At 34.7% G+C, this 16244-nt stretch overlaps 1 protein-coding gene across 1 annotated transcript in view; it reads left to right on the top strand.

Moving 5' to 3' along the window:
* Positions 1 to 16244, top strand: part of LOC107383531 (guanine nucleotide-binding protein G(olf) subunit alpha) — a 70543-nt gene that overhangs the window by 10504 nt on the left and 43795 nt on the right. The window lies entirely within an intron of this gene.

A 16244-nucleotide genomic window follows, 5' to 3' on the forward strand; every position in this document is an offset into this window, starting at 1 on the left:
TAATTTAAGCAAATTAAGTAAAAATTATAATATTAGATGTAAGGCGCTTGTTGTCACTTTTAGATCTCATTTAGCAAATAATCAGCCTTTTTAATCCTCACCCTGATTGGTTTTTATCATTTTTGCTGTAAAACATAATATTAATTTAGATAATTGACTAAACCTTCTTCTCAGTTCCATAAATATTTAGTACAATTATTTAAACATATACAGTTATTTCTGTAACTAAACAAAAACACAAGATTTAAAGACTAAATTTGCTGAATAGAGCCTTATACACCCCACCATTAAATGGCCCATATTAGTGTGATTTTTGGGGTTAATGTGCCAACATTTGTAAGTTTGTAAATTGATACAATATCAATGGAGTTATTGTTATAAGTTCTGTTTACAATCAGAAAATTACGTGAAATAATTGTAATGTTTAAAATAAAATATCAAAACCAGTTCTAGTCTTGAAAAACCAATTTGACTCATTTTATCAACATATCTGCAGTGGTAGCTAGTAAAAATGAATGCCTTGTGAGTCGATCTCTGTGGGGGAAAAAAAGCTTTGGCGCTTCTGTTTCAGGGACTAGAAATATACCACAGTAGAGGTGAGCAGAAGACCACAAGATTTGGAGTTTCATTTCCTGATATTTAGACATCTTGCCTCAAATTGGCCAACAGCAATGTGACTATCACTGATTTCTCTGCAACGTTGAAGTTTTATCTCCACAATAACACAAGCCTGGAGGAATCCTGCTATGTGGTGAAGTTGCTGATGCTAACGGTTAGCTTCTACTAATCGAGACGTGCTCTGCTCTCTCCTGGACGCTAAAGCCGTTTCTCTGATTGTTGCCTCTCTAAATTATTTTATTGCGATTATTTATTATTTTTTGCACTAATACCGCAGAAATTTCCTAATGTTATGATTTCTCACATATGGCAATAACTGCTTCTGATTCTGATTCTAAATTTAACATGAACCCTAATTTTCAGTGTGACGTAGATCTGTCAGGATTTTCTATTCATAGAGTTTCACCGTCTGTTTTCTTTCAGAAGCTAATGCAGGAGATAGATGTAGGAGACTCAGAATGATCGATCGTATTCAAAAATAACAAGTAAAAAATGGTTTCTCACTTTACTTTGAAATATACAAAATTAAACTATACTGTTTAATATTGAACAAAATCAATTGATTTTGGACCATTTGTCAAATTTATGGTCCAAATGTATAAAACATATTAGTAGCAAGTTTTGTAAAAACAAAATTTGGATCATTCTAGCAATGAACTTGAAAAAAGCTCATTTAGTGACTGGAATCAGCCAATATTCATTATCGCTTCCAATCTGGAGCTTAAAAATTTGACTTTTTTTAGTCTGAAACTCTAAATGCTAATTTAGTAGAATTTTTAACTTCTAGAATCAAAATTTTCAATTTAATAAGGCATTAAACTAAAAACAAATTTCTGTTAATTAGGGATACACAAGATATCAGCATCAATATCGGTATCGGCCAATGTGAAATCATTTTTTTAAACATATCTGTATCGGTCCGTTAAATAAAACTAAGCTGATATTAACAACCAATATTTTTCCGTCTTGTTTCCATTTGTTTATCAGGTTCAGAGGGTGAGAGGGTAATGTGTATCTGATTGTAATCATCTCAGAAGCTTAAATGTATGTGTACATAGTAACGTAAATTTAGCTTTAATAATTTTCATTCCATACAAAATCTTCTGATTTTAGAAGCATTAATGTCAGTATATCTGTATCGGCATTTATCGTTTATCGGCCATAACAGTGATATTAATATTGGATATCTGTATCGGCCCCAAAATTTCAAATCAGTGCATCACTAGTGTTAATTGTGGTTCTTTCAGATAAATCACAATTGGCAGATCAGAAATCAGCATCGGCCTCTAAAACCAGAATCGGTGCGTCTCAACGATTTGTCTGCAAACTTCAAATCCACCATATAATTTTGGGTTTAGTTGAATAATTGAAGATAAAATCAAAGTCAAAATGAGTTAATAGTTTATTATATTAAATAAACTGTAAATGTTTTTGAGCATCTTTATTAAAACTTTGTTTCTTTGGAGAAGATTTTTACGTCATTTACATGGCTGTTTTACATTTCGTCACTTTTTAAAATAGAAATAACAGAAACAACTTAATAGGCAGGTCAGATATGATCTGTAATGTGTTTTTTTAAATTACTTTATCATTTTTTGAGCCCTCTGGAAGCTCGGAGCGCAGGCCTCCTCTTCCTCTAGAGCTAAATGAACTTTGCTTCCTTCTAAATGAGTTTTATCATTGACCGTCGCTGAACTTTGCTACTCATTGAGTTTCCAGTTAGTCACCACTGACTGGGAGGTGCTGGAACTTGCTGTCATATTTATGATGCAGATAGCAGGACTTGATACAAGTATCAGCTCAATCAAGGGGAGCCACACCACGTCTGAAGGACATTGGACCAGGCCTGATTACAGTCTAATCTACTTGTTTTAAGTGTTCCCTGTTCCTAAAGTGAGCACCATAAAGATCTTCCAATAAACCACTTCAAGGAAGCCAAATTTAGCCCAATATCATTTGGATACGTGCCTCGTTTATACAGTACATGCTTCAATTTTAGCTTATGCCAATAAATAAGATTTTGTGCAGAAACAGCTCTTGTGAGTGTGAGCTATAATTAGATTTGCTTTAACCGTTGGATATTTTATTTTTTGAAGTTATTAAATGTGTGGATTTTAAGATGGAGCATTTATAAAAGCTGTTTTTTCTTTGATGAGGGGGGATTAGCAGCTTTATTTAAGAGTCATCCAGTGCCATTGTGTGACTTTTAGAGTCTAAAATGAGAAAATCACGTTCCTGCTTTTGCTATGTGAGTGTGGCAAATGATCTAAAAATAAGCAAAGGCTGAAAAGATAAATGCTGCTGTTCAGTTTTGAAATTAAAAGCAAAGATTAGAAAAAATCAGTAAAAAAAAAAGAGAGGAACTTGCAGTGTTTCTTGTTTCTTCTTATCAAATCAGACAGTTTTGTTTTTAAACATGCATGATAGAAAATTCAGATCTCACGCTGTACTGGATGCATTTTATGTTTATATGTAGTCTATCTGCTGATTTCTGGTTGATAGATACAAAAATTACAACCACATTTAGAAATGACATGAAAGAAAACAGCACAATGATTAGAAATAAATTAAAATTTATTTTCATTAGAACATTTTCAAATCTCTTTACATCAGAGAAAAAGGTTTATTTTCAATAATATGCTTTGAAACTGTTCTTAAAATAATAAAACTTAAATAAGTCGTGCATAGTAAAGGTAAAACTGGTTTTAGACTAATATTTGCTGAAGGAGAATTTTTTTAAGCACGATCAATAGAAAATGCTCATGAAATTATTATTTTTTTAATTTTTATTTATCCAAACGAACAAAACACAAGAAGTGACAGTTTGTGAAAAAGCAGCCAAGGCCCAAAAATCTTGACAGGAACAGTGCTATGGAGATTCAAAAAAGCTGCAGATGCACCCCCTGATTATGTGTTTATTTTGCGCTGAATTCAAAATCAGCATGAAGTTTTTCAAAATGAATGAAATCTCACAGTTTCAACATAAGATGATAATTATTTTAAAGTCATTTTAGTCAGTTGTTGTTTTTTTCATTTTTGTATTGCTCACAAAAGAAAATCAAGGGAGGGATGGAATCAAATAGAAATGTCACATCCTTTTTTGTGTCGCTAAGAGGAAGCCACAGCCAGCTAAATATAAATATCAAGTGCTTCCTTAAAAGGGCAGTAATTTATGCAGCAATTCTACTTGTGCATCATTCATAGAGAGCTGACATTCAACACGGGACAGATGCAGTACCGCCGCTGACCGCTACAGGGGGCTGTGGATCAGTCACTTATTTTGACCCTGCTTTTTTTAAAATAAAAAATGAGATATATCTTCATTTAAAAATAATAAATAAATAAATATATAATAATTACAGTAAATTAATTATATATATAATTTATTTATTTTACTTATTATTTATTATATATATACATACACACACACACACACACACACATATATATATATATATATATATATATATATATATATATATATATATATATATATATATATGTGTATGTGCGTGTGTGTGTATGCATATATACATACATATACATATATATGTATATTTATGTGTGTATATATACACACATATATATACATATATATATATACACACACATACGCGCTCTGCTCTTTGGACTTTGTATTGTGTTGCAGAGTTGATTGCACATATATATATATATATATATATATATGTGTATATATATATATATATATACACATATATATATATATATGTATATATATATATATATACATATATATATAAATGATCAGTAGTGACTTTGTTGTTTCACCACCAAAAGTTATTTGAGGATTTTTACTGTTTATTTGTATGCAGCAGGAAGCTGCTTTAATAATTTCTAAAAGTTATTTTACCTCAGTGGATAATATCCTGAATCAATGATAATAATTTAGAATTGTGTAAAATTTTCAGTAAACTAAAATTAATTTTAATAGATATGTGTTGTATATTTTGTGGGTCTTTGGGATTTTACTCCACCAGTTGTTTTTAGCTCCCTTATATCAAGTTATTGGAAATAAAAACAAAAGCACCATTCGTTGAGGCTAGCGTCACCTTAAGAAAGCACAAACGTGTCCGTGTATAATGCAGTAATGTTTAGTGAGACGCTTCACCTTTACAAACCACACTGCTTGTTGTGTCAAAGGAAACCAGAGCAAGCTGAACGTGACACACAGCAGAAGACAGGTTTTCTTCTTTTTTTTTTTTTTTATCTTGACAAAACCACCATTTTTCTCTCCAGAGTTGCCCTGCTGCTGTCTCATATGCCTCTAGCATGCACTTTTCAAAATTAGGTGTTTTGTGTGTTTATGTTGATAAAGTTGGATCTGGACAAACTCTCTGAAACAAACCCTTGTGTTTTTGAGGTGACCTGCCTGTGTTGTTCGAGGCTGATTTATTTGCTAGGCAATGGCAGGTAAATATTTACGGGTAAAATAAATAGTGCATTGCACTGAGCAATTATTTATCTTGATCATCTCTTTGTATTTGCTAAGGTGGGGCGTACAGTACACCAGGCAGGTGTGTTAACCGTCCCTCTGTGTGCTCAAATTGGAACTTTCATACACTGTAAATTTATGAGGGAGTTTCTTTCTTTCTTTTTTTTTTATTAAATTTTATTACCCGAGGTGTTATTAACATATTCCTGCACTCTGCTCTTTGGACTTTGTATTGTGTTGCAGAGTTGATTGCAAAGTGATGTAACCGATATAAAGAGCCATTCTCCTGTTTGTTGTTTTCACGATAATAGAGATTATACATCTGAATCTCGATAATTCAAAAAAGGCAAAAAATAGGAGAGAAGTTCAACGTTCAGCACACACACCTTTACTTCCTTTAACCTATAACCTGTTCCAGCTTCCCTCCTTTAAAACCGACCACTACTAAAAATAAGTTCCACTAATAAGTAAATTATTTTTTTCAAGCCGCATTTAAAATCATTTGTTGGTCAACTTCCAAAGACAAAAATTGGACAACCCACCATTAAATACACCTAATTCTTTCTATTGCAGCCAAAACATTGATACAATATATTTTGAGATCCACATTTAAAACTTCCTTGCACATCAATGTTTTAATCTGTTTCCCTCTTAACATTTCAAGTATATATTATTTGTTTAATTTATATAAAAAATTATAAAAATATAACAGTTTGGATAAAGCCGTGGTTCCAAAGAGCATGAGAAGATCTCCTGGAATCCTATTATGTCTAAATAGGACTGCTAATTACGGAAAATTTAGAGCTGCCACCCACACAAAGTAAAATTAGAGTGATATCATAAGTATATTGTTTCAACAATATAACTTTCTCGTAAATTTATAATCATGTTCTTACAATATACTATCATGTTATTACAGGAAAATGTTCCCGTTACAATATTATCACGTTTATACAATAAAATATCACGTTCTTACAATACAAACAGCATATTGTTCGAACATGATATTTATATTGTACAAACATGAAAATTATATTGTTAAAACATAACATATTTTAAAAACATGAAAATTATATTGTATGAACGTGGTAATATGTTGTACAACCATGATAACAATTTGTAAGAACGTGAAAATTATATTGTTCGAACACGATAGTATATTGTAAGATACGATAGTATATTGTAAGAACATGATAATATATTAAATTGGAAGAACATAAAATATTATACAAACGTGACAACATATTGTAAGAACAAGAAAATTATATTGTTCGAACAACAAAGTTAAGATATTATAATGTGATGTCACTCCAATTTTATTTTGGTGGGTGGCAGCTATATGCTTCTGTAGGTAATAGAATATTTACTGTAATTGTCAACATTAAAATAGTGATAAATAACACATTGATTTTGAGGCAGTTTGTGTTGTCTTTAAGTTCTTATTTAATTGTCAGTGGTCACTTCATATGTTTCTAATTCAGCATGGATTTTCTCATTAAAACCATACAAATAAACATAGCTGGTACAGTTGAAAATGCAAAATAAAAATGTGTAATGAATCAAAGTCACTTCAAACATGAACTCAGCTACTAAAAACTTAACTTTCTGCTGATTCAAAGAATTGTGATTTTGTTTTTTTTCTTGTCTTTCCTTTCCAGGAACATTTTATGTTTCATTAACTAAAATAATGTTATAAAATGTGAGTTATCTTAAAATTCTTTTCATAACAAGTACTTTGAGTGTGTTACGATGTGTTTTTGTTTTGTACATTTTGATCTTTTACTGGAGAAAAAGTTTGAATGTAGGATTTGTAACAAAATGTCTGAATAGTTGTATTTTACTTAATGACTGAAGCATTTGTTCTTCCTCTTAATGTTTTTGATTTCTGACTTCATTGTAGCTTAAGGTGTTCTCCAACCCTTTTACTTAAGCAAACACGGAAAACTTTCTTTGGCTCATAAATGCAAAGTATGCACCAAGAATATCTGTGTGTGTTATTTTTATTACGTAAGTAAGAAATTGTGATACACTGAAGTATCCCAATATTCTGTGTTACGATATTGAATCAATGATTAAAAGCTGAAAGTCAGTTTTATTGTGAATTTATAGGCAAACGTTTACCGTACTTTCTTTTGTGTGGTGCAATTCAAACTCTGGCTGCTAGGTGGCAGCAGTGTGTACCGCCTTCATTCTGATGGAGCAATAACACTGGATGTGTCTTAGAAGCATCTGACCTGAGTTTTCTAATTAAATCCAGTCCTAAAAATTGAAATATAATCTGGCTTTTAGTATCGTATACACTGTATAATCAACCCCTGTTTTTGGACATACATGGTATTACCAGATTCTTGCAAATATACACCCTTAAAACTTGTGGATAATTGTATTTTTGATATTAGATTGTTTTTACATGGCTGTATTAATTTAAAATCAAATTTTTGATCATTTGATGTGTAGTTTAAAGGTGTAGAACACTGAAAAAACTTTTTAATGATTATTTCTGATTATAATCACTATCTAATCATTCTGAGTTTTTCATGCAGGCTGAACATGAAAATAGTTTTCTACACGTATCATCTGTATTAGCTTCTAATAAAAAATATACGGTGAAATGCTAGGATTTTCACTGACTCACCCATCTTAACTCGTGATGGAAAAGGCTGTTTTTGGTTTAGCATCTAGGAAACAGCAGAGGAGGCCTTGGCTAGTAGAAGCCAACCATTAGAATTAGAAACTCCACCACACAGCAATAGCTCCTCCATGCCAGTATTAGAGATAAGTCATCCATGAGTCAGTGGTAGAGTTGTGCTGCTGTTATTCAATCCGAAGCGAGATGCCCACATATCAGGGAATAAGACTCCAAATCCTGCAGTGTTCTGCCACTCTCTCCTCCAGCTGACTCCTCTTTGCTGATACATCCACTTTTGTTTTTTGTTTTTTTTACCCCAGAGTACGACTTCCCATTCATTCTTACTAGAGACCACTGCAAATGTATTGATAAAATTAGTTTTCAACACCTTTAAGATGATGGAGAATATTGGCTGATTCTGAATGTCCACATCCATATATTGCAACATGCACTGTAAAAAAATAAAACTGTCAAGTTTACGGTAAAATACCCGCAGCTGTGGTTGCCAGGAACATACCGTGAAAAAATGTGTAATCTGTAAACAAAAATACGGTATACTGATTTTGTAATCCTAATTTTTATAGTAGACAATGTTTTTTTAACCAAAATCATGGTAGGAAAAAAAACTAATATATTTGTCAATTATACAGTAATTTCATGTAAAAAATGCCACTTTACATAGCTTTTTATGGATTTTTACAGTAAAAATAAGTTATATTATATTAATATTTACATTGATTTGTTGTTTATTTAACAGTAACAGGATAAACCTTATGGCAAATAACTGCAAAAAAAAAAGGTAAACCTTATTAAAACCTTTGACAATAAAAAACACAGTGAAACTGTATAAGAAATTACAGCGTTTTATTTTTACTTAATACATTTTACGGTAAATTCCTGGCAACCACAACTGCCAGTATTTTACCGTACATTTGACAGTACAAGAGTAGCTCCTGGCTGCCTCCCGAAGATCGGGGCGGGGCTAAATGTGGGCGGGATCAAATTTTTATAGGTGGGCGGAGACAACTATTTGACTCCTGCTCCTCTTCAATGGAACCAGGAAACCGTGAGTAGCCCCTGAGTTAAGGATTAAAAAGCCCTACAAACCCACAAAACCAATGTAAAGCATAACAATGGTAATCAAATTACTTGTTTGCTGGATGTCATGATAATTTTAAAGAAAGGGCAGATAATTAAGTTAAATGAAACAGGTGCCATTTTTGATCCAATCTGTTCTGATATTTTTATTCTTTTTCCTACTTTTGTGTATACTATGTGTATTTATAGCACATAGGTATTTGTGTCTTTTAGCTATACTTTGGTACCTATATAAAAGGTTCAAGCATTTGATAGACTACTCTTTAAACCTGTCAAAACCATTTTAATGGTTTATTTTATCAATGCTACCTTTATTTTAATAGTCACTTCCCAAGTGAGTGTAAAACAGTATAGACAGACACGGGTAAATTTGTTGAACACTCAGTTATATCAGCTACATTAAGAGGACCAGAGACTTAAATTGTGCTGATACTTCTTAAAACACGCCAGGGTTTGAGGCGGGGTGGTGAGATATTGTATGAGACACCCAAGAATGCAGACTAAATTTTTCAAAAAGGTAAATTTAATAGAGCAAACAACAGCCAACACAAGAATAAAAAAGTACAAACAAATGAACCAAAAAGCACACAAAAAACAAGAGAACCTCCAAAAAAAAAAAAAGCAATGTAATGAGGAAACAGAATGCAAAAACTGAGTTTGACACCGCTGTACTATGGCATTTCAAAGCCAGAAAACACCTTCATCTTCCTTTTGTCCACAATTTCTTTGCAGAACTCCTCATAGTCTGATTGAAAACTTAACATGAACAGGAACGGTTCCCTGCAATCATTCATCTCCTCTTCATCCAGGCCATCACAGACACATTCAATTCAATTCAAAAATACTTTATTAATCCCAGAGGGAAATTGACTGCTGTAGTAGCTCAGAATAATAATAATAATCAAGTCATCAAAGAGTTGTTGTATATTACAATGGCTGTTGGCAGGAAGGATCTCCAGTAGCGGTCAGTGTTGCAGCAAAAATGAAGAAGCCTCTGACTGAAGACACTCTTCCGTTGTCGGACAGTCTTGTGAAGAGAATGCTCAGGGTTGTCCATAATTTTCTTGATTCTCTGGAGAATCCTTCTTTGCATTATCTCCTCCAGTGGTTCCACAGTCGTCCCCAGAACAGAACCAGCCTTTTGTATTAGGCTGTTGAGCCTTTTCAGGTCCCTGCCTCTGATGCTACTACCCCAACAGACGATGGCTGAAGAGATTACACTCTCAACAACAGACTTGTAGAAGATCTGCAGCATCTTGCTACAGACATTGAAGGACCTAAGCGTCCTCAAGAAGTGCAGTCTGCTGTGTCCCTTCTTGTAAACGACTTCGCATAACCTCTCCACTGCTCTCCGGCAAGCTTCCCTGTCCATGGTGATGACCTGGGCAAGGGAAGGGGGTTTCCTTTGAAGGACCTTGTGGTACACCACCTTGCTGCCTCAAAGGTGTCCTCAAGCAGAGAATTCTCCTAATCAAAAATAAAGACAATATTAAAATTACTGCTGTCATGAGATTAAAAACATATTTTACATTAATTATGTATGATCTGTAATTAATTTTCCCTGCTTCAGCACAGCTGATTCCAATTGATGGCTGATGAACAAGCTTTTGCTTCACTGCAATCATCTCAATACGGTCTGCTATATCACAGAAACTCTAAAAACATGCAGGGCAGTGTGCCTTGAGGACCAGGGTCGAAAAACACTCCTCTAATTATTATGTTATGAATGGCACCTTTTTAAGTCTGCTTAAGTCACATCATTTACTAATTAGTTGCTAGTTAGGAAAATTGGCGTTACACCATTCTTTCCTTATTCTATATTTAGCATGTAACAACGATTAAAAAACAAAACTAACATATTTTCCCTATGTAATGTATAGTATTTCTCCCTCAACAGTAGATTGTGCCAGATATTAATATTGTTCTAAAACTTGAACAAAGCCCATCAGGTGTAGAACGCAGATACGAACATAAAAAGCTTAAAAAACTAACATATTTCCCCCTTTAAAATATATTTTCCACCAAAAAGTAATCATGACCACACAACATATCTCCCCAAAGCTATAAAAGTGTTCCTACAGGTTTCTTCAACTTAAATTTAAGTCTGTTTAAGATCTTTCTAAAGCCATATAGAAAATTAATACCTATTTCACAGCACTATCAGCAAAATAAATAAATAAATCAAATTAAATTATTGAACTAGTTTTCATTTATTTTACCTATATATCTTTACCAATATATTTTGACAAAACACTGGGTGGGCACTTGGTAGAAGATCGGTTATATTTTTAAACAAATGGTTAAAAATATAACCGGATCTCTGGTTTTACATTAGAACCTTAACGATAATTTTTGTTGCCTATAATTTAGTTTAATTTTAAGAAGGTTTTTTTATTGTTAATTTTATTACCCTAATTTCTTGCAGTATTTCTATTGTATAAAAGCAACAGTGCAAACAGTAAAGACACAAAATTGAAATAAATGTCTAAAAATAGCCTTTATTAATACTAATTCTTCTCTTGGTGTCATCACTTGTTTGGAATATTTTGATGAACTTCAGAAGAAAAATGCAGTACAGAAAACTTACATCCAACACAAATTTTAAGACCCAGATGCCAAAATTGAAGGGTTTCTCCAGTCTTTTAAAGGTATTACTTTCAAATTCATAAATTCAATGCTTTTAAGACTCCTCGGGAACCCTGTAAACATTTCTCCTCAAAAGTAAGTCGCCCCGCATATGTAAAATACGCTATATGTAACATCTAAAACTCATAATGGAAAAGAAAAACCCTTTTATTTCCAAGTTTATAAAACGTTCGCCCAACATTAGTCCTCGATATTGTTAAAACAGAGAAAGAAAAATCCTAGCGTACCTCCATTTTGGCAGCTACTTCCTTTCCTCTGTCCCAGCTACAGCATTGCACACACACACAGCACAGCGGTTTCCCGGTTCCATTGAGAGAGGCGCAGGAGTCAAATAGTTGTCTCCGCCCACCTATAAATGTTTGATCCCGCCCACATTTAGCCCTGCCCCAATCTCCGGGAGGCAGCCAGGGGTAGTTGGAAATTCCCAGAACACCTGCTAATTACTGGAATGGCTTGGACTAATTTGTCAAATGCTCTTCAAACCAGCATGACCCGGTTCAAACGCCATCCCAGTTCAAACTCTATCAAGTTGGTGAAAGAGTAACATGTAAAAACATTTAACTACAATACTAAGCTACTAGAACTAAATAACTGTAATACTAGAAGTTTTGCTGGAACTCTGACTCAATGCTAATGCTAACTACATCACAACTCACTTGCGGCTAATCCAAGCCAAGACTGGTTGAGACTGCACTACACATGTCTACAACACTATTAGACGCTCATTTATGCTAGTTATCAGCTAAAAATAAGTAGATTTTGCTGTGACTTGCTCTTTAAGGCGGACCCAGGTGGTCTGATAATATAGCGTGAAACATAACATAAAGTTGATTGAAAATAATAATTGAAAAATATTATTAAAATCTTTTTTTTTTACAACCATGAACTTTATTACATATTTTGCTGTTGATTTTTTATTATCAGAAGGTTGACAATGATATACTGCAGGCCTAACTTTTTAGGCCTATAGACCTACTGATGTACAAATTTTCAAAATTAAAAATAGCCTACTATCAATTGTATTGTGTTTTACTGATGATAACTGCTTTTTTTAAAGGTATTTACTGGTTGTATTATTACGGTGGACCCTATTTTTAACATCTTGCTTCTGTAAAAATTAATGTTTTTTTTTTGCTTAAAGATCTACAGATTTATACTGTGAATTCCAATGTGCACAACCCCAAAAGATGTAGTTTTACTTGAATGATACCGTAAAATGTAAGGTTTTCAGACATTTTCAATGTTACAAAATTTAATTGTAAAATGTATGTATATTTATTTATTTTCACAGGAAATAATTATAACATCAACATTTTATTACAGTAAAAAACACAGTTTTATCCAGTCTCACAGTTAATGGTTATTGAATCTATGTAATACGGTAAAATGAAGTTTTTGGTTGTACACTCTATTACCGTTGGAATTTGACGGTGTTTTACTGTATATTTTACTGACTTTTTTTTACAGTGTATTACATTTATGTAATTTGTTCATAACTAAAGATTTGCCAAAAAAAAACTGCCAATGTCCAGTATGATTGGCCTAATCTGTAGGCTAGTTTGAAAATCCTTTTTCCCCCAAGTTTCAACTGCAACTTTGCCAAGCTGTTTCTTTTTCTTGCTCCATAAACGCTAGTTCATGCCAGTAGTCTGAGTTCTGCATGCTTCCAATTTTACCCATTTCAAACACCTGCCACATGTCTGACGTCGCCTAATGTTTCTCACCTTTATTCTGTTTTCTTTTATGTTATCCATTTTGATGTCGTATTTGCTAGTTAGCATCTCTTCTTCTTTTTATTTGGCTTATTCTTTGAAACTAAGCTTTCCTAACCCCAAGGGTGGGGTTTCACAGATCGGTTGGGATTGAAAGTATTTAATATTCATAAACAATAATAAATTATGTAAGTATTTTCCCACCCCCAACCCACCCACATTAAAGATACAATAGAATTTTACAGTGAAATAATCATAAAATAGTCTAATATCTCAATCATGTTGGAAGGAATGTTTCAATGAAACGGGTTTCATTCTCAGCTGGCTGGGTGGAGGCCAGTTTTGTTCCTTTTAAAAAGGCCAAAGAGGGACATAGTCATTGTTTACAATCTTTCACCTCCATAGAGCTTCGGATGTCACGTGACTCTCAGAGAGTAGGCGCCATGTTGGCAGGCAACAAAGGTAAACAAAATGAATAGGATCGGCTTGGATTTTACTCAGTCGGGAGTTTACTTCACACTTTAAAACCGAAGAAGTCGTTTTATATAGTCAGAAATTAAATAGACTAAACATCTCCGACCCTTACCATGCCCCTGGAATACTTTTTAAAAACGCCAGAAGCTGTCGGAGCGGACCTGGCCAGGGAACGCCTTGGGATTTCCCCAGAGGAGCTGGCCCAAGTGGCTGGGGAGAGGGAAGTCTGGGCCTCTCGACTTAGGCTACTGCCCCTGCGACCCAACTCCGGATAAGCGGATGAAAATGGATGGAAGGATGGACAAATAGCATAGATTTACATGTAAGTAGTTTAAATAGAGTGCTGTGCTGTTTGAATGTATAAACTGAACGCCAAGAGAAATCACTAGTCTTGATTTTTTTTCCGTGAATAAAATAAATATGTCGGGCAGGAGCGTCTCAGGATCAGTCTGAGATCTGTCTCGGTGAGACAGATAATAGCAATCTAAAGTGCTTTTTATGTGTGATCTGACAATTGATCAACCATTGCTTGAAAATTAAATACAGCTTAGCCGGTTAATTGCTGTGATCATAAGACACGTAAACGGCAGCTCGCAGAACTCACGAGGCAACGTTTTACGTGATGTTTACTTGTTGCTATGAGTAACAAGACAGAAAAAGCCATGCCAAAATAAGTTTAGGAAGCCCACTAAGAATCGTAATAAAAGCATTTAACATAAATACCATAAACAGTTGAGGAAACATTGGTTTAAGTACCTGATATGAAGTGGTCGCTGCATAAGCGAAAACCTTTACTTGGGACCCCACAGTTTCATTTTAGCCCGGTCACTAGCGCGTTTCATTGCAATGATCCAATTTTTGCTGCGTTCCGGATCTTGGGGAATCCTGTAGATGGCTCATCCCTTATGTCGTCCGTGTTTGTTCTGCATCCTGGAGCACAACAGGAATCTACCATATTTCCCATTTGATTGCGTTTTCTGACAATAACAAATAGTCCAGCTGCGGGCTTCTGTCTGCCAAGATGGCGCTGTTTCGATTCGAACTGATGCATGCCGGGAGAAGTGACGTCAACTCCCGGAGCTCTATACTTCCTGGTGCCAGAGATAATATTATTTTAGCCCGCAGAGTTGCAATATCTGTTGTGGAAATAATGTTTACCAGTTAAAGGAACAGTTCAGAAGTTATTTCTTGTAACCCTAAGAAGCTATATAAAGTTATATAAAATATAATGTTACTTCATGTGTCATGTGACGTGATGATACCACTGCGGTTCCATTTAACTGTTTTCTTGGCCAAGGAAGGACAGTGTCATCGTAAAAAAGGCGCCTGACCTCGCAAGACATCGCCTTTTGAGGCCAGGCGCCTTGACATTGAGAAACACCCTGTGATTTTTTTTCATACATGGATTGCAGTGCCCAAATTTGACCACAAGATGTTACTTTTACTTCATGCTCCTTTACAGAAACAAGTGCCCGGACCTGTGATATTTTAATTAGCCAAAGTATTTTTCCACCTCTGAAACCACTTTCACGCGAGTCACCTGTGGATACCTTCCCAATTGCAATAACAGCAGTAGCCGAGACAACAGTAGCTCAGGAAGTAGAGCGGGTTGTCCATTAGTCAGAAGGTTACAGATTCGATCCCGGCTCCCACCAGAGAACGCTGCTGTTGGGTCTTCGAGCAAAGACACAACCCGCTTTGCCTGCTGGTGGTGGTTGGAGGAACTGCCGCCAGTGTTCGGCAGGCCTCACCCCGGCTACATTGTAGCTCATCCCCACCAGCGTGTGAATGGATGAATGACTGATTGTGTTATGAAGCGTCTTGGGTTGTAGAATCCTAAGAAAGTGTTATACAAATACAGGCCATTTATCAATATCTGATTTTCTATGTGGAAATGTTTACTTTCAGGAGTGAAGTTCATAAAAATATAAATAAAAATAGATTTTCTGTTACTTATAATTCTTTAGTATAAATAACAATTAGAAGGTCAGAGCTGTATAAGTATTAGAAATTGATTTAGGCTCCCAAAACCTGAATCGGTGCATCTCTAGTCATCACCTTTCTACAGAAACACACTTCAGAAGATTGAGATGTCACTTTAAGGTGTTTAAAATCAGGACAAATGCTACCAGCTCATTGTTTTAAAAGCCTCAGATCCAGGTAAGCTCATCGGGTAAGATCCAGTAAATAGGTAGCGTTTGTGGTGTGGGTCAGATCCAGCCCCTCTGCTGCAGGGGCGGCAGTTTCCGCCTTCTCTCTTGGTCAGATTTAGTTTGATACCAAAACTAAATATGGAGCGACTCCTTTTGTCTTCTAATGAGTTATAAAATGCTATTTGTCCGCTGGCGGTTAACGTTACAGTTTAACGGAGATTTGTTTTCTTTCCACCTCCACGGTCCGCGGCTACTTCTTGGTGTCACAGAGAGAGGCAGTGCTGAGTTAAAGAGTCACAAATGCTGATAGAAATTCTGATAGAAAAAAAGCACCGATAGAGCGAGAGAGAGCGAGAGCGAGAGAGAGAGAGAGAGAGAGGGGCTGGAGACGTGATAGGAACGGTTCACTGGATTCTCAGAAATTCAAATCCCCCCCTCTCTCTTCATATGTATGTTTATTT

This window comes from Nothobranchius furzeri, chromosome 11, assembly GCF_043380555.1.
Source record: "Nothobranchius furzeri strain GRZ-AD chromosome 11, NfurGRZ-RIMD1, whole genome shotgun sequence".
In the NCBI taxonomy this organism is placed as follows: domain Eukaryota; kingdom Metazoa; phylum Chordata; class Actinopteri; order Cyprinodontiformes; family Nothobranchiidae; genus Nothobranchius; species Nothobranchius furzeri.